Source organism: Cimex lectularius, unplaced genomic scaffold, assembly GCF_000648675.2.
Source record: "Cimex lectularius strain Harlan isolate CLEC.00 unplaced genomic scaffold, Clec_2.1 scaffold250, whole genome shotgun sequence".
NCBI lineage: Eukaryota > Metazoa > Arthropoda > Insecta > Hemiptera > Cimicidae > Cimex > Cimex lectularius.
Genome location: NW_019393130.1, coordinates 232,426 through 259,040, shown reverse-complemented (window position 1 = coordinate 259,040; position 26,615 = coordinate 232,426). Strand labels below are relative to the sequence as shown.

The 26,615-nt window shown below is 33.3% G+C and overlaps 1 protein-coding gene across 3 annotated transcripts in view; it reads left to right on the top strand.

Moving 5' to 3' along the window:
- Positions 1-26,615, top strand: part of LOC106668656 — a 191,453-nt gene that overhangs the window by 15,073 nt on the left and 149,765 nt on the right. Inside the window, exon 1 of one of the 3 annotated variants that reach the window (XM_024229913.1) lies at positions 20,354-20,378. The exons of the other annotated variants lie outside the window; for them this stretch is intronic. The gene's annotated coding sequence lies outside the window, so the exon portion shown is untranslated. Of the gene's footprint in view, positions 1-20,353; positions 20,379-26,615 lie in introns of those variants that run through there. 3 annotated transcript variants of the gene reach the window in all.

The window sequence follows — 26,615 nt, the reverse complement described above, 5'->3', positions numbered from 1 at the left end:
GTCGGGTGTGATGTAGGTTTCAGAAAAACATTTTCTTTATCGTGCCACGATAAAGAAAATGTTTTTCTGAAACCTACATCACACCCGACCGCATCTCACGATATCTGAATAACTAATCTACGAAGAAAGTAGATTTGTTTAATTTGCTGATAGTGAATGAAGTATTATTTGTTTTATCGGTTGGCCAAAACACACATAGGCAATCAATCGTTCCATTTCCAATTTCGATCGGGTCATCTGTGAACGTACAAAAATCGTTTAATTTTTTTATAACTATGAACATCTGGAAGACAAAATAATCGAAAATAGGAAAACTGAGCATAGAATAAGATCACGGCTCGAAAACGAGTCCTCATGATGACGGGATTTAATTCGATAAATTGTATTTGAAATCCGCCAGTCATGGAAATTCTGTATCAACGGAAAAATACAAATTATAGTATATAAATAAATAATAATAATATTTTATAAATTATATTCTGAACCTAAGTGGAGCATATTTCCTCGAAAACTTCAAAGCGTCTATACATAATCAAAACTTTCTTCTTTATGTTGTAATTGGTCATGTCGAGTCGTCTTTTTACATACTCATAACTCGTTTTATACCAATCCCCATGCCCTTAAGCACATGTACATATAATCGGCCTTTTATACATCTTTAACGTTCAAAAGGAACGAAAATAACCACTTTTTTCATGTCTGAATTTTTCATTACTGGCTACTTATTCAATTTGTTGTAACACAGAGAATATAAAATTGCCTTAAAATTCAATTTTAACTTGTTTTGGCGGTTTTTTTTCTATAATAGGTTTTTTCTTTCTAATTAGTTAAAGAGTTTAATTTTAATTAAATTTACAAGCTGTTCGTTTTCAACGATGTGAAAAGCGTGTTTTCGTTATAAATATTCAAAATGAACACCAATTAATTATATGCGTTCGAATAATTACTTTCGTTACGAACCGGTTCAAAGAATACTCTCGCGTGTTTTCATTGTTTCGTGTTCGTTTTTTTTTCTTAGTCTCATTTCAAAGTTCAGTGGTGTAAAAGCGTTTTACGTATTCTTTAGTTTGCTAAGTGAAAATTATTAATTTTTCCTTTTAAAACATTAAATAGTTTACACCCCAGCTGTTTCTATCTCCTTAGACAAAATATCTTTTCAACCAGCTTAAATATTTTCCTTCAAATAAACTGCTCTATCACCCAACTTATTTATATTATAATAGAAATGATAAAGGAAATGAAAAATATTTTTGTAAAAGAGAAAATTGTCGTGGTACCAGGACAGTTGTTTCAGGTCAAATAAAATTTACTACAGCAATAGCAAATACAATAAACACCTTTTTTTATATATATATTTTTTTTTTTAAATAAGAATGAACAAAATATAAAAATTCCCTTTTTTAAATTTAAATTAAATAAAACAAATAGGTATGGATCCTTTCTATAATAAAAAATAAACAATGCTGAATAAGCCTTTTTGTAAAAATTAAGAAAACAAAAAAATAAACGTTATGCCGGCAATAACTGAGAAATCAATTAACAAACGGACAAATAAAAATGAAAATGTTCTGCGGACACGAGGTTACCCCTTGCAGCTCGTTGAACAGTTTCCAGGCAGATAAATAATCGTCGAACTCCTGTCCACTCCGACGTGTAGAAAGATCTCCCTCCGTGAAAATAGGCCGCCGAGTTCAGATGATGTCCAATTGTGGTCCCCGGGGAAAAAAAGCAAGAGCGAAGACAACAAGAAAAAAGCCACCTTTTCTGCTCGCCACGCGTTACTCGTCTGCCGGGAGCCGCTGCTCATCCGGCGAATTTTAGCGCCCTCCCGCTCAACTTTTGAAGGTGGTTATAATATAAATACTGAGATGGTAATAAAAGATAATTATTATTCAAGGTAATCAACATCTCAACGTGTTTACAAAGATTGATGGGGTTTCGTGACAAAGAGATTATTCTGGATAACTGGGCCAAATAATTTAACCATAGATTGTACTGTTTTTATAAAAGTATATGTATAACATTATGTTTTTTGTAAACAAAGCTGCAAGTATTTTTTACAAATTAATTAAAATTAGGCTTTCATAGCTTTTGTAGTAGCAAGTAGGAAAAGGAGTTTAATCAGTTTTATCATTTTCATAATATTTTTGTAGCTCTTCTATTCAAAATATATTCGAATTCTTGAAAAAATAATAAAACCTATTTTGATTTATTATTTATTCGTATAATTGGATAATTGTTTTGAGAAACGTCCAGGGCTTACGAGTTTTTCTGCTTTCTCGGATATATCTTCCATTTTACTTATGGCTTTGGTGCTTGACTTACTTGCTTATTCGGGCACAATCATGGCTAAGTACAATATTTTACAATTTTAGAACAGAATTAACCCGTATCTATTCCGAAGAATTAAAAAATACACTGGAAAGAAAAAAAAAAAAAAAAGCCCCCCTTAATATTTTTAAATAACTTATAGACATTCCTCCATTGATTATCTTACAACAATATTTTGTCTGTTTTAAAGGATTAGAGGTAAATAAAACAAAGATAAAATCCCCCATTTTTTTAAAATTAGGTTTTTTAAATAAATATTTGAAGGTCTCTTCTTTGTTGTTACAACCTTCTTTCTAACGTTCCGGTGGTTTGATTTCTTAAGTTGTGCCATTTTTAAATTTCAAATTTGTTTTAGGGATGAAGGGATACAGAATCGGCTAGAATCATAGTATTGCTGGAAAATGAAAGTAGTCAAGCGTTTGAAGCAGGGTGCTTAATATTTCCAGGACAACTGTCCGAAGAGTTTTCCATCGGTACCAACATACTGGAGTATACTCAAAAAGGCATGATCAGGCAAGATTTGTGTACAAATGCCAGCGGAGTCTACAGTTAACTGTCCTTCTTTCATCCTAGTCTTAACAGAGGACACGTTTCGCCGTATCTTTCTTCCGCCTCCAATATCTGCAAAAGCTTGTATCTATACATATGCCAGCAAGGTCTGCAGTGTCTAGTTAGCAGTCCTTCTTTCATCCTAGTCCTAACAGAGGACACGTTTCTCCGTATCTTTTTTCCTCCTACAATATGTGCAAAGGCGAGTATCTATACATATGCCAGCAAGGTCTGCAGTCTTTCAATCATTGTAACCCTAACAGAGAACACATTTTTTTCGCAATAACTGCAAAGACTTCTGTATACAGGATTCATGCAATGTCTGCATTATCCATTCATAATTCTAACCTTAACGTTCTAGATTTCGTAGTTCTGCCGTTAGTTTCTGCTATGGTCTTTCAGTGAACTTTTTCACCTAGCTCTGTTCTGAAGAACAATCCAATATAACCGTGGACTTATTCTTAACTTATTGGATGAATCTACGTTTTTACCCATTCGGCATGGCGCAAAAGAGTTCGGAGGTGCCCTCATGAAACTTGACCAATTCACGGGCTTTCTCTTTGCCCTCCTAATACTCAATAGGGTTTTATTGTAATCACAATGTCTGACAAGTTCTTGATGCAATCTCAAACGTCTCCGTATTTCACTTATCATCATTATCCAACCTAATATAATCATTAAGTTGATCTATTATTAGAAATCAATTTTCTTTAAGGAAAATATCGGTCAACCCATCCGTTACCTTCTCTTGCAGAGCGAAAATATTCATTAACTAATGCTTAAAAGAAATAGCTTTCACCTCCTTTGCTGATTTTGTTTTAACGTTGTAAGTTTCTTGGTCTTTCACCTTTACTGAAGGTTTGCTTAACCATCTAAGTTCGATTATTTGCAAAAGTTTTTTTTGTCACTAATTAGACATTATTAATAATTTGAGCAAACTTCATCTAATTATACTGATGTGTCGTTTATCCAGTCAACGTGATACTAATAACGATTTTATGTCAATAATAATTGTATGTCATAGTGTAAAACTATAATTGTTCTTCGAATAAAATGCAACAATTAATTATATTTTTCCTTTTGTCAAGTGGCTTTTACGTTGAAAAAGCAGTACAGAAAACCCCATTGAAAATATTAATTTAATTAATTAACTGAAAACTGGAGTAAATCGTGTTTAAAGCCTTTCCGGAAGACCTGGAGAAGATAATATAAAAAGAACTCTGATGGAAAGAGTATTATCGTTAGAAGATCAACCTGAATTTTAATTGTTTCGGTTATTTCACATTCTAATGTTATACATATACATGTACATCCGACTAAAAGGTTCAAGGTAGTATTAAGCCTATTAATGTCCAAAAATATTAGGAATCAAAACCAAAAGGCAGAACTAAATGGTCAAATTCTATTGACCTCTCATTTCTTTACTACAACAATTTTTTTGTTCTGGATTTATAATCTTTATCTATTTAGACTTCACGCTAATTTGTTCACAAAGGTTCAAAAATGATGTAATTTTTGAATAAATTGTTTTTGAACTGAAGTTTTTAAAGATTTTGAAGTTGAAACGTATCCACCCTAAATATTTAAATGCCCGGTAACAAGACGTAATCGCGTGAGACTGTCAGCCGGTGAAACCATCTGAATCCATCTCCATTATTCACGCACGATATAGTTCTCACAATGGTTAATTATGAGTTATAACAGGGCTAAGCTTTTGAAACTTAATCGACGATTGAATTATTAAAACTGCTTAAAGCTCAGCCAGAAATATTTTCTTGCATGGTTCATTTGAACGTTCGTACACAACGTCAACACAATGTCAAAACTGAAAGCTTTATTGAGATCTGACAAAATAAGTGGTCGCAGCCACGAATAAAATAAAATTCTGACAGCTGACTCCAAACATGAAATCATCATAGAAGAAATTTTCAATTTTTGAAACTACCACAGTTGAACATTCTTTAAGCATAGGATGATTATGGTCGGTGGATAAACAATTTTCGCAGTATTAGTCACGCAATATGAATCCTTGTGTCGTCAACAAAACAGGCTCCTTTTATATCCTTGCAATACAGCCGGGGCCCTTTTCGAACCGAGCCGATTTGGAAAATTATATTTGATGAAACTGACTGTTCCTCCACGAATCGGCCGGATCTCCGGCGGTTAACCGAACGTGGCTAATGGCGGTTTATTGGGCTTTCTACTTGATTGCTGTCGGACTGTCTTGTTGCACTCTTATCCACGGAGATAATCTTTTAAGAAATCCATCTTAATCCAGGCCCCTTGAAAGGAAATCTCGACGCTCCGACAGGAATGTGATCTTCATTTCACTCTCTCAACAATTATTTCCCTCTTTTTGAGTATAAACAACAAAACCTTTTTTTCAAGCTTGAATTTTTTATTGTATTTAATACCTGTTGGAGTGTCCTCTATTACCCACAGGTAGAAGGTAGTCAGAAGTCCTGACAGAGAGAGAAAAGGACAAAGGCCTGAGTAATGCATAGATAGATGGATAGATAAATCGATAGATAGAAAGAGAAAATATGTGTGTGTGTGTGTGGAGAGAAAAAGAGAGAAGAGAGAGAGAGAAAGGGGGGAAAGGGAAAGAAAGAGACTGACAGAGAAATAAGTATAAGAAAGAGAAAATGGGATAAAACAACGTCGGCAGAAAAAGATGAGAAAAAGTTAGGTAATGTGTGTGATACTAAATATAAAGAAAACAGATGAAGTTGACAGACAGACAGATAGAAGAGAGACAGAGATTCACCATATAAATTCGGAGACAGAGGAGACAGAGAGAGATGTTGAAGAAAAAACGAAAGATATAGGAGGGACAAAGAGAGAAAGAGAAAAAAATAAGATAAAGTTCGTAAAGAAAGAAGAAAACAAAAATAGAGTCGGTGAAAAACATGAAATTGTCGAGAAAGTGTTACGAGCTGCAAAAGAAAAAACCCGGTTAAGGAATGCGATGACAAATTTTCACACCATTTTTTCGGTTCTGCTTACGTCGGTATCTCTTTCTAATTAGCAGGTAGAGTGTTTGAGTGAGTGACAGAGGGAGAGAGAGAGAGAGAGAGAGAGAGAGAGAGAGAGAGAGAGAGAGGAGTGAGTGAGAGAGAGGGATTAGAGGGCAATGAGAGATGAGTCTTATTCTCTATCAGTCATGGTCTCCAACACAATTCTTACTTTGTGGCCGTGCATTTTCAATCAAGAATCAAAAATCCTGTACAGTCAAATCTATCATTTTCTGTATATGATTTTTGCAGAGTAACACTGAGAAGGACTCCTTTGATAATGTGGATTGTGTACATCCACCTCAGCAAATTCCAGTCAATAACGCCACATCCACCTGGCCCTGACTAACATGATAAATGTGGGTTTCTAATTTTTGTTAGGTTCTTTGATGTCGACTGTCATTCGCGTCGTCCATTGAATTTATATGGAAACAATACTCCTGAGTAATTTGTACATTTTTCGCACCAATCTTTTTTGTTGATGATGGTCTATTAAAGGAGTGGATTGGATTTCACCTCCAAGGATTCACTCCCCGATGTGCGACCCTACGGTCTGTCTATAGGGAGTTCACGTACGTCGTTACCTGGTACTTGCGCGCAATAATAAGCTAATGTAAATTTTGTTAATAAATATTCCGCTAACCCTAAACGCACACACTGCTCGATGGATGATGACGCTATGTTTCATCATCAGACCCTCACTACTTAGACTAATAAACACGTAAAATAGATCTATATACAATCTTCTAAAAAGCGCAACAACAGACTCAGAAAATCGCTGCCATGTCCGAGAACCATATTTAAATGCTGAGCAAACCTATATAATGAGCCAAGTCATGACATGCGATTTATGATAGTTTTTGGTTGAGGAATAAATGTTTTTTGTTTATGTGTGTCTCTCCACTGTGTAAGAGTTTTTGTAAGAAAACCAATTTTTTTGCGGCGACCGATTTCGACTTTATTCATAACTTATTTTCTGGCCTACCGTGAGGAGAGCATATTGTTTAAGAGTATAATTATTAGTTATCGTGAATACAAACCTTGATTAACATTTTAAAAAAATTTAAATTAATTTTGAAATTTAAAGTTTTGAGCTTTTATGAACGTAAATGAAGGTTCATGTACGGTTATCTAGGTTTCACTCCCTGCTGCCTCTACGTCCGGGTGGGAGTGACGATTAGTACAACCTTGTACATTTAAGCATTTTTCATTTAATTTTCTTTTACAGTTTATGATATCGTATTGTTCCTTCCAATCGAGTATCCTCCCTTTCAATTTTATGTGAAAATGTTACACATTTCTCGTTCTGTCGAATGGATCAGATGGTCTTTGAAGATTGACGACAGGACTGGATATTGTGGTGCATTCGGATATCCTGGTGTCAAAGCTTCTGCCAGTTTGTCCATCCCTAACCATCCATAATTAATGTAACAGTTTTTCTTGAATGTTAATCAAGGTTTGAATTCTCGATGACTAATAATTTACTCTTAAACAATCTGTTCTCTTCGTTGTCAGCCTGAAGATGATTTATGAATAAAGCGGGGAACACACCCGATGCAACGCAACGCGACGCTACCCGATACTACCCGACGTAAATCCAAAGTTCAATTTTCATAAGATTGTATTACCCCCGTGCACATCTGCCCGATGCTATGTAACGCTACCCTACTCTACGCTACGGGATCCCCAATGTCCAGATTTTTGTCGGGCAGCATCGAGTACAGTCGAAGACAAAAGAACCGAACACTCATATTTTTATTGCAAACTATATGTATTATTGTCGTTATATTATTTACAACATACTTATTTTAATATAAACCAAATTAAGAGAGATCATAAATTCATTAGTTTTTATTTAAAAAAAAATAATTTTAATGATTTGGCAGAAAATTGATCAAAACACCAAAATACCACTTTTTGATAGAATGAATTTAACGAACAATTTATTACATGGTTTTTCTCATAAAATTGAACCAACAATTTATTACATGGTTTTGTGCATAAAATTTAACTAATAATTTATTACAAGGTTTGCTCATAAAATTACACCGTTTTCATCGAGTAGCATCAGAAGTGGACACTCATATTTTTTGTAGTTTATTTCAAACTATGTATATGTAATTTTGTCGTTATATTAATTACAACATGCTTATTTTAATATAAACCAAATTAAGAGAGATCAAAAATTCATTAGTTTTTATTTAAAAAAAAATAATTTTAATGGATGGCAAAAAATTGATCAAAACACGGAAATACCATTTTTTGATAGAATGAATTTAACTAACAATTCATTAAATAGTTGGCTCATAAAATTTAACTGAAATTTATTACACGGTTTTGCTCATACAATTTAATTAACAATTATTTCATAGTTTTGTTCATAAAATTGAACCAACAATTTATTACATGGTTTTGTTCATCAAATTTAACCCACAATTTATTACATGGTTTTGTTCATAAAATTTAACTAACAATTTATTACATGGTTGTGCTCATAAAATTACACCATTTTCATCGAGTAGCGTCAGAAGCGGACAGTCATATTTTTTCTAGTTTATTTCAAACTATGTATATGTAATTTTGTCGTTATATTAATTAAAACATGCTTATTTTAATGTAAACTAAATTAAACGAGATCAAAAATTCATGAGTTTTTTATAAAAATTATTTAATTTTGATGGTTAGACAGAAAATTTATCAAAACACCGGAATAACTTTATTTAAAACAATTAAATCCAATTTGACGCGCTGACAAAAATAGAAAACTTGTCAAATTATTGTCAAGTGCATCGATTTTAATGGGGGAACCATGGTTTGAAAGCATTATAAACGAAAGATTCTTTTGATTTTTTTCTCCATCTCTCTTTCTTTCACATTCTCTTTCGTAGATAGTATGTACGTATTATAAATAATAATCACCCATGCATGGTTAAACGTTTTGAACTTCACTTCCTGGCTTGTTTTTTCATACAATGAGCATAGGTGGACTAGAATACGATGCATTATAAAATCACCCCCTTATTAGCATCACTATTAAATTGAATGGATTAAACATCAGCGTCAATTATGCAGACACGCTGTTAACAATTGAAGAACGGAAATTAAACCTTGTCTGGGCCGTGTCGGGCGGCAATCGTCCGTCGATAATTCACCAATCGGGATTTGTAAATTTACTCTGGGAAAGCGATGAAAACACCCTCAGGGCTTCTCCGCGCTTATTACGAGCCCGCGGAGGAAGAGCTTTATTTACACGGCTTGGGAAATAAAATTTAGCGCCTAACTCAGATTGGCGATATCGATGAAAAGAAAACGTTTCTAGAAAAAAAAGAAGAAAATTATACATTGCTGAGATGTAATCGCGTGTAAATATGCTAAAAACTTGTTTAGAATTTCATAGTTTTTTTGATTATACACATCTCTTAAAGGTCAGGCAAACATTACTCAATCCCCTTTGGTCATAAATAAATATTTGATCTTAAGTAGAAATGTAGGTTTTTAGGGGAGATCCAAGCAGATTATCATAATTTACTTAACAGTTAACCTAACGAATTTTTTATCTGCTTAATAAATCATAATTTCTATTGTGATATTCTATAATTCATATTGTGCTATTAACATAAGAACGACTAAATAGGTTCCCGAGCATTGAGAACAAATCACCCCTCGATTAAGAGGCCATATAGATTGTTACGTCTTCATAAATTAGCTCCTGGTGGTCAGATAACATACATCATAAAGTTATCAAGAAAAAAATCGATTTTGAGTTCTTCGATGGCTTCGACTGTCTCTTTTTACCAAGATTTACAGATGTTTGTTTGTGGGTTTTTGTACAGGTTTTGTAAGTTCATGTTAATGATTAAGATTATTAATATGATATATGATTATTAATTTTTTTAAAGTTAAATATAATAGAAAATCAGTTCGGTAGAGGTTAGAGGATGTTTGATAAGAATTGTTTGATGAAGGTGAATTTTATCCTGTCTTTATTTTCTCAAACTAACTTGCTTTGATTTCACATTCTTTCTGAAAAATCACGTTGATCGAAAAAAGTTAAAGATCAGATGACGAGATTTTAGGTTTATAAGAGAAATTATATTACTATTCTGATATCGTCATATTTAGAAAGTAAATTTGCTAAATGGAAGTGAAGTTTGTAGTATTTTTTATACCTGTTTGTCGATGCCCGGGTAGGATTATAAGAAGGGTGAGAGTATTTTTAATTTGTTTTTCCATTTTCAATTTGATTCATATTCAAACATTTAAGGGTTTTGTGTCCATTTTTTCTTTAATCCTGATCAACTGAAAACGGAAAAAGTGGGAATACAACTGGAAGATAAAATCAACAAAATCATAGAGCATAGAATACGGTCAAGTTGAAGTTTTTCTAATAATAATATTAATACGCCTAGAGAAATGGCGTGATTTCAAGGTAAAAGAAAGGAGAGGCAAGACTAGCTGATCCTTCTGATTTCTATGATTCTAGAAAGTATATTTGCTAAATTTGCTCGAAAAGAAGTGGTTAATTTTTTTATACCTGTGTGCCAATGCCCGAGTAGGGTTATAAGCAGGGTGAAACTGAGAGGTTTTCCATTTTGCATGATTTATATTCGGTCCTGGAAGTCTTGTCTTCATCCTTTTAGTCCTAATAAACTGAAGTTGGAAAAAGCTGAAACACATCTGGCATACAAAATCAATAAAAATAGGAAAATCATAGCATAAAACGGCAGGGAGCATAGAACACGATGAAGTTGAAGTTCTTCATCTACAGACCAATACGATATTTTCTAATAATAATATCAAGGTAAAACGCCATACTCAGATAGCGTGATTTCAAGGTTAAAGCAAGGAGAGGCCATACTACCTGATCCTTCTGATTTCTATCATTCCAGAAAGTATATTTGCTAATTTGCTAGAAAAGAAAAGAACTGGTTAATATTTTTTATACCTGTGTGCCAATGCTCGAGTAGGGTTATAAGTAAGGTGAAGCTAAGAGTTTTTCCATTTTCCTTGATTCATATTCGGACGTCTTGCCTTCTTCTTTTTAGTCCTGATAAATTTAATATAGAAAAAGCTGAAACACATCTGGCAGACAAAATCAACAAAATTACGAAAGTCATAGCATAGAAAAGCAGAGAGCATAGAATATGATCACGTTGACGTTATTCACCCGCACACCATAAAACAATATTTTACAATAATATCAAAGTAATAGACTACAGTCAGACATCGTGATTTTAAGGGTATAAGCAAGGAGATGCAAGACTGACGAATCCAGAAAGTAAATTTGTTAAAGGTGCCACAAATGAAACAAAGGGTGTTTTTTTATACCGGTTTGCCAGCGCACTGGTAGGGAATAAGTAAGGTGAGGCAATGAATCCGTATATTTCCAATTTTGGCATTTGTCTTGTCTTTATTTTCTTTATAACCCTGCGCATTTGAAAAATAAAATCGTCCAATGTAGGAAAACCTGGAGAATAAAATAAAATTTCTCCTGCAGACAATAACATAAAAATTCAAAATGACCAAGTAATTTCATAAATTATGAATAATTTTCATCTTTCTTGCTCCATATTTGTTGTTCTGTGGTGTATTTGGCAACTTCGTGTACTCAATCGAAGTATAATTTGGCTAGGATTATAGACAAATCGTAAGTTGTTTCATTTACTTGTCTGCATATTAAATGTGATTAAAATAACTATAACCGTTGCAGTCTGTTTTTGACTCCCATCACTTGCTTTAGCCTTAAAAAGCCAAAAGAAAGAAACCGGCTGGTCCGGATCCGATGTGTACGTTCTCGTACGTTAACCTTACAAACTTTTTATTTAAGTTTTATTCTGATTGAATCTATGATCTAAATGGTAGTAAATTTGAATATCCAACGGGAAAAGATGCTGATGAGGAAAGAGCATTGTCATAAGATTCCCATGGCTATTTACAATTCGAGACTGCGAAATTGGAGATAGAGCTTTCCATTCAGTTTGCACGAACGTGTCTTTTGTTTCAGCTTGGATTTCAACGGATGGAAATATTCCCGTTTCAGTCGCATAGTCGGTGTACTTTTTAATTGGGAAAATCCGACTAAATTTCCCAAGACGCCTCTGACACGCAAGCCAATTGGAGCGCAGATTTTCCTTTTTATTGGCTTTCTATTACTCATAGTCATTAACAAAACAAGAAGTTTCAGGTGGGTTTTTTCTTTTTTAATATCAAAGGTTTTTTCTTCTATCCAAAAATCCCGAATAAAATTGGTCAGAGATTCAATTCAAATTTTATATATTGATCGTGTTCGATCATCTCGGTCTGCATATTCTCGCTGGTTTTATGTATCAGTCGATTTTAGGGCATTTTACCATCTCTGTCTGTACGCTATTTTGTGAATTGAATCCTTTTTATTTTATTTATTTATTTATTTTTGGTGTTGCAACTGTAGCATCGGTCGGGTATCTTTCTTAAAAATTATGTATTTATTTTTTATGGTTCTCATTTTCTTTCATGGTTGTTCGCTTATTTTTAGATCGTTTTTTAAGGTGTTTTTCAGGAACATACAACCATTTTGATGTATCATTTAATTAAAGCGATATCGATTTCGGGGGCATCAGCCTCCCCTCTTCAGTCTACACAGTAAACATTATAAAGTTACATATTAAGAACAATTATTTCCATATAATGTTAAATAAAACATTGGTTTTAAAATGCTTAAACAGACCCATACTTGGTTACAATTTTAGAAACGCATAAACTCGTAGGTTTTTATGTGTTACAACATTATATTACCCTTATTATTTGAGCAATGACGTATTCTTTCACTTCCAAATGGTGTTAATCTACATGTTCTTTTATTTATATCTAATTTTACCTCAATTGCTTTTATATTTACACATGGACAAATATTTTTAACCAATTACATTGCATTACTAAGTTTATTATTATTATTTAAAAAAAACTATTGATTTTTCACAATTAATTTACCTAACTATTTAAAAAGAATTTTTTTGTAAATTTATGTACATTTTCAAAATGTGTTTATATTGTTTACAAATTTTATTTTTGTCTTCTTGTATATTAATATTATTGTCTTCTAAATTTATATATATATTTTCTGGTTCTATTAGCTTGGCATCAGTTTTTCTTTACCAAAAATCTTAACATCATCGAAATTATTTTATGCCCTGTTTTGGTTGCATGGTCCCAATCAAGTAAAAACTTGATTTTTATTTATTTTTTACAACTATTTTGTGTTGGTTAAGTCTTTTATACAAATTATATATTTATATTTTAGTTATTTTTTTCACGATAACCTTGATGTATATCAACCATTGTACAAGCATCGATCCTTTTTTTCCTCTGTATCCTTACGACGTTGTTTTATTTTCTGTCATTGTCTTTCCACGATCCTCGTATATACTTTTTATATTTATGTTAGTGGGTCCTGCATATTTTTCTACTCACTCCCAAAAGTGGTTTTTCTTGCCAAGATTTTGTATCAGGTTTAGATAAATATATAAATTATAAAAATAAAATTAGATAATAACCATAGCATAAGCATAAAAAGCATTTTGAACTCATCAAAACCATAACAATTCACTAGATTACTTTTAGAAAGGTAAAATCATACTCAACATTTTTTATTTTATTTTTATATCAAAGGTTAGGTGTGACAACATATTGCAATAATAAAAATCATAAAAATTCACAAGTTCAGCCTTAAAATAAAATATCATACTGTACATTTTTTCTTTTATTTTTAATTTTCTATTACATCCAGGGTTAGGTGCAAACAAATTGAACTCATAAAAGCCATAAAAATTCACAAGATCAACTCTTAAAATGCAATATCATACCGGACATTTTTTTTTATAAAAGTATATTTAGAAAAAATAACAAAATATTACATTTTTTTACAAAATAACAAAATACTACTTGTAATGGCATGAACTAGTCTGCCAGAATTTTGTTTTTAATTTCTTATTACATCCAGGGTTAGGTGTGAGCGTATTGAACTCATAAAAAACATAAAAATTCACAAGATCAACTCTTAAAATGCAATATAATACTGAACATTTTTTAAATTTTGTTTTTAATTTCTATTACATCAAGGGTTAGGTGCGGGCACACTGAACTGATAAAAACCATAAAAATTCACAAATCATTCTTAAAATGCAACATCATACTGGACATTTTTTAATTTTGTTTTTAATTTCTTATTACATCCAGGGTTAGGAGCGAGAATACTGAACTCATAAAAACTATAAAAATTCACAAGATCAACTCTTAAAATGCAATATCATACTGGACTTTTTTTCTTTTGTTTTTAATTTCTTTCGAAAACTAGGGTTTGGCATGAACATATTAAACTCATAAAAACCATAAAAATTCACAAATCATCCTTAAAATGCAATATCGTACTGGACATTTTAAACAGACAACAGTATCAGCATTTTAAAAGTTGGAATCATACTCGACATTTTTTGTTTAGTTTGACCTCTACGCTTATTTACAGTATATGTTTCACACTTTGTAATAAATGGATGAACATGCTTGAGTACCACTCATCATCATAAATCCCATCAATATCATCTGATGAAAAAATAATCTAAAAAATCGACTAGACATTTATAAATAAAGTTAAATTGTGTTTTTTGATCTCAGTTTAAGTATAACATTTTCGGAATCGGAGAAATTTATTTTGAATATTTTAAATTATTTTGACCAATGTTCAAGATTATCAGAATTAATATTTCAGGTGCATTTCTTTTAGATTTCTTTATCTTTCTTTATATTCTGAATTTTTGTTTATTAGTTTGTTAAATGTTTAGTACTTTGTGCTATGTGGTATTGAGTTTTATCATTTTTTTTGCACTTTATTCCTGATTTTTCGTCGGTTTGTACAATGCTGTTTTTCAATGTTTTTTGTAGTTTTGGTTTCGTGTACAGATAACTGACAAAATGACAGCAATGAAGTACATGACAGATTGACTAAATTTACTACGTACTTCGTCTTATTTCAAATTTGTGCGCAGGAACGGTATTTACCTGTTTAAGTCCTGTCCATCTCGTCGCGTTTAATCTATTTAGCGCATAATTACAGTCTAGTTAGCTGGTGAATTATTACTGTTGTTTCGAGCCTGGAGGATGGCATATTACCGTTCTCCCACGTGCTCCGTTATTTAGAAAACAACACACTCGTATAAACAACATTAACTCTCCTGCGTTATTACGCGCCGGAATAACATGAACGATTTAATGGCTTGTAAACCAGATCCTCCTAAGGGATTTGGGGAAAGATCCTGAAAAACGAGGTGATTTTATATTTCCTTTCTAAAGTGGCCAGGAAATCCGTCTGGGTTTCTTATTAGATGAAACCCATTAGGACCCAGAGATGTCAAAGGATAATATATAGCTTACACATTTTACTAAGTAGCGAAGCAAAAAAATGGAAAATTACGTCATATTTAAAAGATAAAATTATAACAATTTTTTTAAATTTATAAATTTTTTTTTGTAAACTTTACAAAACTTTCTAAATTTTAGTCTTTGCACTATCGTTCATTTGTTGGAAAGGCCTTAATCCTCGCTACTGTTATTTATGACCCTTAATTTCCTCCTCCCCATGCCATTTTAATCATTTGAAGTGGAGGGCTTAAAAAGAGCACCCCTTATTTTTTTAATTGAAACCCATTTAATGTTTTTACCTCTTCTACCCCATTAACGTCCATTCTTATAAGCCCGTGTTTGTTTTGTCAAGAAGAAACCTTTTAAAGCCGATTGAACAAAGAAAAACATTATTTAAAAATTTTAATAATCGTACGGTGGTGTATTTTAATGAGATTTCATTTTTGGGAACCCCTTGCGGGAATTTTAAAAAAGTTCTTGATGTCCAAAGAGAATAAACTTTATTTACTTTCATTTTCGTAATTGTAAGCATAAGAATGTAAGCTAAGTAAAAGGAAGTTATTAGCGAGAGTGGAGTGGGTTCAGACGACTCGAGGAATATCAAGTATTCTGGGGCAGTGAATGTGACCCTACTTATATGTTACGATCGAGTGTTGTGTTTGTGATAATTTATTGGAATGAATGTAATTTATTAGCGCGAAAGGAAAAGGTTATCAGTCAGTGGAATCGTGTGAATTGGCTAGACTTCTAGGAACTCTGAGGTGAGTGTGTGACGTCTGGAGTGTAAAAGTAAGTTATTAGCGAGAATGGAGTGGGTTCAACCCCGCCTCGAGGATATCGAGTGCTCTGGGGTGAGTGTGTGACGTCTGGAGAGTAAAAGTAAGTTATTAGCGAGAGTGGAGTGGGTTCAACCCCGCCCCGAGGAATATCGAGTACTCTGGGGGAGAGAATGTGACCAGACATCTATTTTTGTGGTGATCTATATATATGTATTGTATGTGTTGTTTCTATTCTGTATTTGACAATCTGAGGTACAAACGAGAGGCATTTTAGGATATCGACGTGGTACACATTTAAAAGCAGAGAGTCAGAAACCAAATCGACAAAGAAGAGTTAAAAAAAGTAAAACACCCAGACGGCCCGGCGATGACCACAGCTGTTTGTCGGCTCATAAACGTCCCACATTGTTATTATTTAAGACAAGAAGCTGATTGATTTTAATTGCACTCTCTAATTGTATATTTTACCTAGCTATTTTCTATTAACACCTTAAGAGCGTTGCTTTTGGAGCAGATCTGGCCGAGGGATAGAGTCTGGAGAGTTAAAAAACTTGAGTAATTTTTTTTTACTTCATTAGAAAATGTAGCCATATTGTTAACAAGATAGATAATTAAAAACGTTTTGAATCGGAAAACTATTTTATTCCGGAGAATAATGATACAATAATCTTTTAATCATATTGCAGTCGTGTTGGTAAATAAGTAAACATTTGTACAATTTCAGTTTCGAATTCAAATTTTAAAAAAAGTTTAATAGGTTCGTTCAAATTTTCCTTAAGTTTTTTTTTTAAATTTTCCATCTTACCAATCCTTCAGCCACGATTATTTCCTTTCCTCCATCAATTTCTTCATCTTTGAAAAAATTAATTTAAAAAAAATTACACCACTACAAAGGATATTAAATATGTTTTCTGAATTTTGCTAGCCTCTAGGTTTGGAAATATTAGTTTAGAATCATCAGTTTTTCAACTTACGAAATTTTTTTTTCAAAGCTCTCACTTCTAAAACGCTTGTTTCACGAACGTTTACAAGTTTGATCACATCTTACTGGAAATTTATCGGAGTTTTCAATGGTATCAACGGATTCGTTCAAAATCTTTTTGGTTTGGAGTTACCGTTGTTTATTTGAAGCAAGGTCGTGAAATCTTAAAAAATCAGAAAAAGTGGAATAACTCCGAAACTGTTGAGATTGGGACCATAGTTAATTAGTACTTTTTGGTTCCATTTTGAAAGCAAATTCTACTGGCAAAGTTTGTAACATGAGTAGACGAACACCCTGTATTAAGAAAGGGCAATTACCTCGTTGTTATTGTCAACATTCAGATATGTATCTTTGGAAATGTTATTAAAGGGAATTCATTCTTAATATTTTTGTTTTTCCGTTGGAAAGAAGTAATTTTTCAAAAGAGTGGAAATGCGTGGAAAACTATAAATAAGCGTGGTTAAGAATGCATATGGCCGGAAAATTAAATCGTTTCTCTCTTTTCCCCCACCAGAGTTTCTTTTTTCTTTCTTTTTTAAAACTGTATTAACATTTTATTAAATGTATGAAATATATAATTTGTTATCTTGATGCGGGAATCGCCCCTGTAAATGTTGCAGCGTTGCTATTCATGAAGAAAGAAAAAAAGAGTCTCGTGTAAAAATTTCAACTTTGAAAAAAAAAAATTTAACGCTAAAACTCTTATTTCACCAACGTTTGCAAGTTTAGTATTGGTCACATCTTATTGGAAATTGAATGTAGTTTTCAATGTATGAACGGATTTATCCAAAACCTTTTAATTTTGGAGTTACCATTGTTTATTTGAAAAACAAGATCGTGTAATCTTAAAAAATCGGAAAAATTGGGATAACTCCGAAACTGCTGAGATTCGGACCATAGTTAACTAGGACTTTTTGGTTCTATTTGGACTGTACAATCTACATGTAAAGTTTAAAAAACGAGTACCGAACATCCTGTGTACTTACTGTACTCAAAACCGTGAAATCCGTTCTGCAGCCTCCGTTTTTTATTATACCTGAACAGTGTTTCTTCTCTCTGTACTCCTGTACTGTGAATGTGCCTTTTTAGCCGGCAGTCAGAAGTCCAACCGATATCCTGGTTCTGTAGAGGTTGCCTTCGAAATTTCTTCATAAATTTTGCGAATGGCTCTTCTATGAATCAGTTTTACCTAAATAATCTCCAATTGAAAATGTAGATCACTATTTGTATTCTATAATAGTGTACTATATTTATCTATTTTATATAACTTCAGAAATTGGTCAGGAACTTTAAGCAGGGCTTGATTCTAAATCAATCCAGTTTACTTTCGGTTATTTTAACCAAATCTATCCAGTAGTCGTGTGAAATTTTATATTTATAGCAGCAATACGATCCCATTACAGAGTTCATGCAAATCGTTGTTGTCTCTCTTCAAACTCGGTACAATTTGGATATTGAAGTGACCTTATCCTGTATTCTGACGGGTCATCCTGTTATCGATTGCCGATATGGAGTGTAATTGAAGTTTGACGTCTAATACCACTTCTAACTAGGGAAGAGTGCGAAAGCCCCTTGTAGTAGATGGGCTCAAGTATGTTCCCAACTTGGAAGCGAATTGCAATAAACGTTTAATGGAACGCCCGACCGTCGTTAATTTAACTCTGGTACAATTTCATCGGGATGTTCGGCTTGTTGAGGAATGTTCTGTGGTAAAGGATTAAAATCGTTAAAATATTTGTAATTGTGCTAAAATAATCACTTAAATAACCAGAGCTACGCAAAAAATACACAAATATATTTTTTTAAATATTAACCTTACATGCAATGGAGACAGTTTGGTATAAACAAATTAGTAATGGGATCATCAGAAGTTGTTTAAAATGGTATAGAAAATACAATTTTGGTATACTGAAGAATAAATGATTTCACGCATAACTCTTTTGCCAAAGCTTATTTGCAACATAATATTTTATATTTTGTATCGTTTTTTATATCAATCTGACGGTTATCACTTTGGAACAGACGTTTTAACATTATGTTTGACAGCATAAACAAATATATTTGTAGGAATGAACTTCTTCCACAAAAATACACATTTGAAAGAAAAAATAGAAATCAACAACAATATAAATTATATCTGTATCTGAAAATCATTACAACTGACGACAAACATTCGGCATATACAAGCCGACTCAAAACACTTAACTGATGCAAAATTGCAGGAACTGATCAGTTGAAGGTTTAAAAAATCTATCTGTTGATAATCAACTGAAGCCCTACCTTGCCAGCTGGACGGATTTATACCGAGGTCTGCCCACGGACTGCCAATACCCAGGGTGGGTGATTCCCGAGGCGTACCAGTTATATATTAAACCGTTTATTGTATTACAATTGCAGGCAGACTGGGAGAAGTGGCTCAATTCCGTACCCGTTCAAATTCCTTAAAATTTTTTGATGCGTTACTCTGCTCAAGGCTGTTAGATGGTTGTAAGGCTATTCCATAACTCGGAAAACGCGTAACGAGGCTCTACTACCCAGGGTTTTTAAAGCTGTATCGAGCACGTTTAAAACTATCCCATTGGCCAGTCTCTACCGCCAGCTGGTAGTGCTACCGCCTGAACTATCATATATTCGTCGAGCACGGGTCACCCCTTGACTGGGTCGATTATGTAGAACAAGCATAGCCAAGTATACAAGAGACGTTCAACTCGGACGTGACCCCTCAGGTTTGCTTCGGCGAAGCCCTAGGGATATGAGGTTTGACACTGGAGCCACTACTCAAGCTGGTAAACAGGACGACGCGTCCCTGGGTCTTCCCAGCCGTATTTGGCTACATGTACCTAGAACTCAGATCCGGTTTCGCCGGTTTCCGCCTCGCATTCAGGACGGGTTTAGAACCGGTGAAGGTCTGGCACAGTGTTCACGGCGGAGTTGTACGTAATCGGGCCGCACCCGGGGTGATTCAAGACGAAAGAACCACTGCCTATCTCATCTTTACCCCTAAGCGTGGTTTCTTCTATCCGTGACAGCTTTTCAATGCAATAAAGAACGCTGGCAGCGTATGTGGGCCGGTTCATCCGAAAGCTCATGCCCGTCAAGAGGAGGACTGAACGATGGCCACCCAACAGTTTAAAATGGGAGGAAGGGATCGTGCTCAGCAGTTTGAGGATCAGACACAAGGACTCTTGTTTTTGGGCCAAACCCCGCTCAGGTGTCCGGCTTACAGGAAAATGTCGCTCAGTGTGTCGTGAAACGGCTTCAGCCAATAGGCAATGCACCCAACATATGAGCAGTATTTTTGCGCTGTTTCGATTTTTATGAGAAATGAAGGTATTCCCCATATTTAATCTGAAAATATTATATGTATTAATTTTTTATTGTATATATTTTTTGTGTGATTGTTCCGTTTGTGTGAATGTGATTGTGCGTTTGTGTGAATTAGTAAGTTGAGACCCACGGTGCATTGGAAGCTGAAATGACTGAAAGAGATGAATAGCCTCCAAATAAAAATCAAAAATCAAAAATTTACTCAAATACTCTTTGCTTTTTAATTCATACCTCCTTGTTTAAGTCAAGGAACTTTCAAACCCTTTATCGCTTTACTTTATTCCCTGCTAGGCTTAAATGCCCATATAAAATGTTTTCTCTATATAAGTAAGAGTACAAAAGTACGTCTGCAGAATCAGAAGTTATTATTTCTTTCAATCAATTAATTATTCTATCCATGTAAGGTCTTAGTTGAGAGAAAAAAGTCAGTGCCACGAACAGGAATCGAACCCACGACCTTCGGCTAAATACGCCGGTCTCAACCACTAGAGCTATCGTGACTTCGATCCTCTCAGACAACTCTCCACCTAAACCTACAACCGTTCGTATTTTCCCTCTTTTTGCCGTTTTCAATTGACCACGAAAATGTAAATGAATTATTATTATTGTTTTTTACGTCGTCCATAAATATTCGCTATTATTAACGGTTCATTCATCATTCACGGGTTTAATCTGCCACATCGCTCATGGGAGAATGTCATCTCTGCTGTTTAAAAAAATACCATGACAATTTAGTTTTATACAAGAAATTAAAATTGAATTTTTTATCTTGGCCAAAACTTTGGATGTATGTTCTATTTATTACGATATTGTTAAAGGATTAGCAAATATTGGAGAAAATAATAAGATAACTATATTTATGCGAATTGATTTATTAATTAATTCGTTTATGACATGTTTAATTTAATTTAATGACTAAGTGCCACTATAATCCAGTCCTTGGCTGATCAGTGTCGGAGGATGTTCTGTGTAACAGTACAGGCCAACTGAGATAATGGGAAAAGCCGAATGAAATCCCATTAACCGCTTCTAAGGGTTAGTTCAACCCAAACTAGATCAGGGTATGTGTTATGAGCAGGGAGAAATTGTTACAAACTTCTGACAACTAAACGGCCAATTCAATCAAACACTATTTGAATATGAACCAAAAGCGTCTTGATAACGCAGAGATTGTTAGAATAATTGAACTTCAGGCAGTACTTTTTTACATTGTTTAAACTAAATTCTACATCGAAAAACAGGATAAAATAAGTCCTCGGTTTAATAGGAATGTATTCTAGGACAGAAGTAAGACAAAAAGTTCATTGAAGGATCATTACAGGAACTAAGGGCAGAGCTACTAAACCTTGGGCATTCAAGGCATGTCCACAGGCAATACCAATTTGCACATTTTGCTAGGAAAGAGAAGAAACAGCGGAGAGCGTCTTATTTGTAAAACTAGAATAATTGTAGGACTGGTAACTAGGAACACCGGAGGCATATGGTTAGACACAAGCTTGTGCAGATATAGCTAGGAAGGAAAAGGAACAGCAGAACCTGTCCTCTTTCTAGAACTAGAAATATATTAGGATTGTTGACTGGACACTGCTAACCCAAACCTTTACAGATATTACCAGGAAGAAGAGCATGTCCTATGTTGATACGAAGGGTTATGCAACTTAAGATTTGTTATCCTTCGAGAGGGTAAGCCAAAACTTAAAGGATGCGAAGTCTTTAAGGGCAGACAAGACTAACCTTATTTGTATGTTTCAATTAATTAATCTTTATTCCAATACCTTACATAAAGATTAATGAATTGAAAGATATTATGTAGTCAATCAAACCACGAAAGCTAATGGACTTATTTGTGTGGGTACCACCTCTCCACATTTGTGCTCTTTTTTCCAAAACTATTTTATGTATTTGAATAAAATTTTATATGCTTGTTTGTGAATGTGAGTCTAATAGTTACGATTAGAATTTTTTCCTTATGTCAGTAGTTTTAATTTGAAAACGTTTTTCAGTTTGGCTAAACTGCTTGACTTTTTGTAACATTTTTTCTGCTAAACAACTCATTATTTTTACAATCTGTATAACGAGCTATAACGATACTAAATCGTATACTTAATCATTTAAAAAACTTCATTTTAAATAGGTTGGGCATGTGCAGAAAAAGTGGACTTTTATCTTGAAAAATTGATTCTTCAGGAGAGGCAATAGCTAAAAAAAAAAAAAATTAATACGTACTATAAAGTCGTCAATTTTTCGTTTCAATAAAATCTAAAATATTTTTGATAATTTATCGAATTAACTATCGATTTTTGAAGTAGACCTGTACTAGAAGCTTTTGGAGCTTTTGTTTTCACTTGTTTGCATGCAACAATGTTGATATTTTTGATTTTCTTGATAACGAATCGGCTAAATTCTGTTCTGAAGCATTAAAAAATTGTATTTGAAGCTCCTATGTCAGGCAGAAACTCTTAGCCAAGAGACTCCTAAAATAATCACGTAAATCAAACATCAAAGCCAAAAGTAAGTTAGAAGATATGCGCGATAAAACTGAAAATCTCTAATAGCCCTGGAGGGTTATAAAAAATATACGAATAAATATCGGTTTTATTTGTTTAAATATCCTTATGAGTCAAAGAAAATAAGTCAAAAGAATATGAAAATGAAAAAACTGATTATACTTCTTATATCCCACTTGCCACTTCCAAAGATATGACAACCTAACTTTTGAAAAAAATTATTTATATGTTATATTTGTTCTGAAGATTATTTAATGTGGAATGAGAACTAATCACCCAGTACGTCATAAAACCTGGGCTGAAGCATCCTACCTCATGTACATATTCTTTAATTATGCTATTAAACCAAGCAATGATATAGGTTTTTTAATTCTGTCAATTCCGTCAAATACTATTTAAAAATAGGCTAAAAGTTCGTGATGATGCGGCAAACTTGGTTAAACTTGCCCAGAAGCATATTACCGCACTAATCTATTGCATAAATCATACGGTTTATCCCATAATAGATCAGATTTTGTTTAGAATGATTTACCACGAACTAAGGATTAAACGGTAAATTCAACTTGCTTTCTTTGACAAGGTCGTTTCTCTAAATGTCGCTGGTGACACAACGTACTTGGTTGAAGTTAGCTTAATCTATTCTTGTGTATTCATTTGACTATTGGTCAAAAACAAAATCATGTCCATTGTCAGATGAATTATATATATTATAAATTAAGTACTAAAAGTTTAATTCCTTTCACTTTCCTTGATAAGATTTGTTTCTTTATTAAAAAACAACAGATCAATTGAACAAAAAAATGATCAAAAGGCGAATCGAAAAATATTAGATGTTAGGGCAAAAAGAAATTGGATAAATTTGACAGATGTAATTTTGAAAAATAATTTTAACGCTTGAAATGAAATTTATTGGACATATCTCCTTTAGAAAGGTAGAAACTTATTTAAAAAAAGCTCATTGGTTATTATAAATTTTAATAACTTTATGAAAATCTATATATTTTGCCAATGTTTTTATTTGAATTATTTTAACATTGAATATTTGTCGTGCTGATTCAAAAATGGGTTGATAGTAAAGAACATAAATGTTTGAATAATAATAAAGAATTTCCATGCAAAACAACCCTTGTCGAAACGTACTTTTTTAATAAGGATTAATTCATGCTGATGCATTCATTCTATTCGGTCTTGAAAAAAGCCCCTTGTCACCTTCTCCACAAAGCATAAAAATGAGCTTCATCAGTCAGTCGTTGCTAAAAGTAATTGGGAATAATCAAACAAACTGTTCTAAACCAGAAAACCCCACTTGAAGCCTGGATGAATCTAAATCTACATTCAGTCACGAAAAACCTAATTAGAATATTTCGACGGAGGTAAATTGGCTGTTTTATTCTATTCAATCGAATCTCCTTAACACTTCTCGATATTATATTAAAGGGTGTGATTTTAGGATTTATCCACCAGCCACTTATATAGATTCAAATTAAAAAAGAAGAAATTAAATGCTTTTACATGGAATTCCAGAAAAAATGGTAATCCAAAAATTAGAGGATTTAAAAGAAAACGATTTTGTAAATCAATTAGCATGAATTCTATAAATATATATTAATTATTAATTAATATTAATTATTATAACGTAATTAATGCGTTTACAGAACGAAAAAAAATTAGTAGCTAAGTGGTGGTGGATAGAGGTATTGCAGAGTATAAATTTAGCTTTAATGATGGACTTTTTTCTTTACGACTTAGTTCAAGTCCGTACGTCAAAATATGCGTCAGCAAAGCAATGTAAAGTCATTTGTTTGAGTACGTAAATTTAGATCGTTCCGAGTGAAAATCTAAAATGACCTTCTGAACCTGTATTGGAAGAAGGTGTTTACCTCGATTGGGAAACAACGCTCCTTACCGTTCAGTGAAATTTTGCCGGAACTACTATTCTCCTTAACATTCCTAGACAGAATGGGTTAAAGGAAAAGAGAAAGAAAATTACATGCACGTAAATTTGACAAAAAGTATATTACAAAAATAGTCCGACCTGGCCAGGGTCAAAGGAAAATAATATATACACTTATTTCAAACCGAATCAATCAAACCTCTATGGAATCATGCAAAATAATCATTTAAAATAAGCAATATTTTCTATTACATTATTAAACGTATTAACTTATTATATTCTATTAATTATTCAAAATAATCAACTAAAACGAAATAATATCTTCTTTAAATTAGTAAAATAATCAATAAATTAAAATAAATATTTCCTGTAAGATAAATTAATAAATAAATCGAAAGCCAAACGCTTCAGTGTTCAATGAGGACGCGTAAACGACACGAAGCCTCTTAACGGGCAAACAGTTTGATGCGAAAGGTGCCGGCCGGCAGAAGGAAAAGTCTGATCTGTAAGAAGATGTGGCGGAAGGGCGTGCGGCGATGTGGTCGTAATGTTGCGTCTTCGATGCGGCAGATTGGCGGATGTAGCGTCAACTTCCAGAGTCGGCGATCGGAGTGTCCGATCCAAATTCTCTTTACGATGAAGAATATCAGGCGTGCGTGACCAACGTTGGTTATTTTCGCTCAAGAAAACGTTAAAATAAAGGAAATTTTTCCGCGTGCGTCTTCGAGTCGTGTTTCCTTTGCACTGCCACGCCCCCGCACCTTCCTCGTTATCGGCTGGAGCTACGGATTAAGGAGCGATAAGGATGTGTTGTCCGGCCTAAACAGTTCAAAGACGACGTATTCACGGTCATTTTACCTTTTAACAGAATTAACAATTTTTTAAATCATTCCGTCTCGGAACACAGACCGCCTAACTGATAATAAATTTCTCTAGGCATAAACAACCAGTAAGGATTAATATTGCTTGTTCATGGAAGTATGGAAGTAATTTGCTTTCAGAGTTCTAGGATGGTAAGATTTTGGATGATAAGTCTTTTTAGGCTTTCGTTCTAGCCTGATAATGAAAAATTTCCATTAGGTTAGGAAGTGGTTCTAAGGTCATAATTGTAACTCTAAGTATAATGAAAAAATAATTTCAATTTTCTATAATGCAATATACACAGAATTCTTTAGACATTTCAACAAAATGTATTGGATTAAACTGTTTTTGATAAATTACTATTTTAATTAGATAAAGGCCAAAAATTAGCCAGAAGAATTAACAATTAATTAAGGACAAAGTGTCAATTAAATAACTAGTAAGTTATTTTTTGCCGTAAAAAGTTCTGTTTTGTGTGAGTGAGTGTATTTATTAGAGTGAATGGGGAGGAACTGATGGTGGAATAGCATCCACATCACCCCTCGAGCTGTGTACGTGACTTGGGTCGATGGTGGAATTTTTGGAAAATACCCATCGACCCCAATTGGATTGGTTTGTTATTGTGTTCAGCTTGATGAAGGAATATTGAGTACTCTATCTACTAAAAGAAGGAATTCAATGTATATAGGTGTGAATGTATTTATTTGTGTGAGTGCGTTGTATTTCGCATGCGCTCGGATTTATATATATGGGGCACTCTCCACACGACACACAAGAATGGCACAATTACGCAGAAAACAAACACTTTGTGCCCTGAAAATGATCTCAATAAAGATCGAAACGTTGGCACGATAAAGAAAATATTTTTCTAAAACCTACGTCACACCAGAACGCATCTCACGATCTCCGAATAAACATCGACTAACGGTCACTAATCACCACACATTGATATATATATATATATATATATATATATAT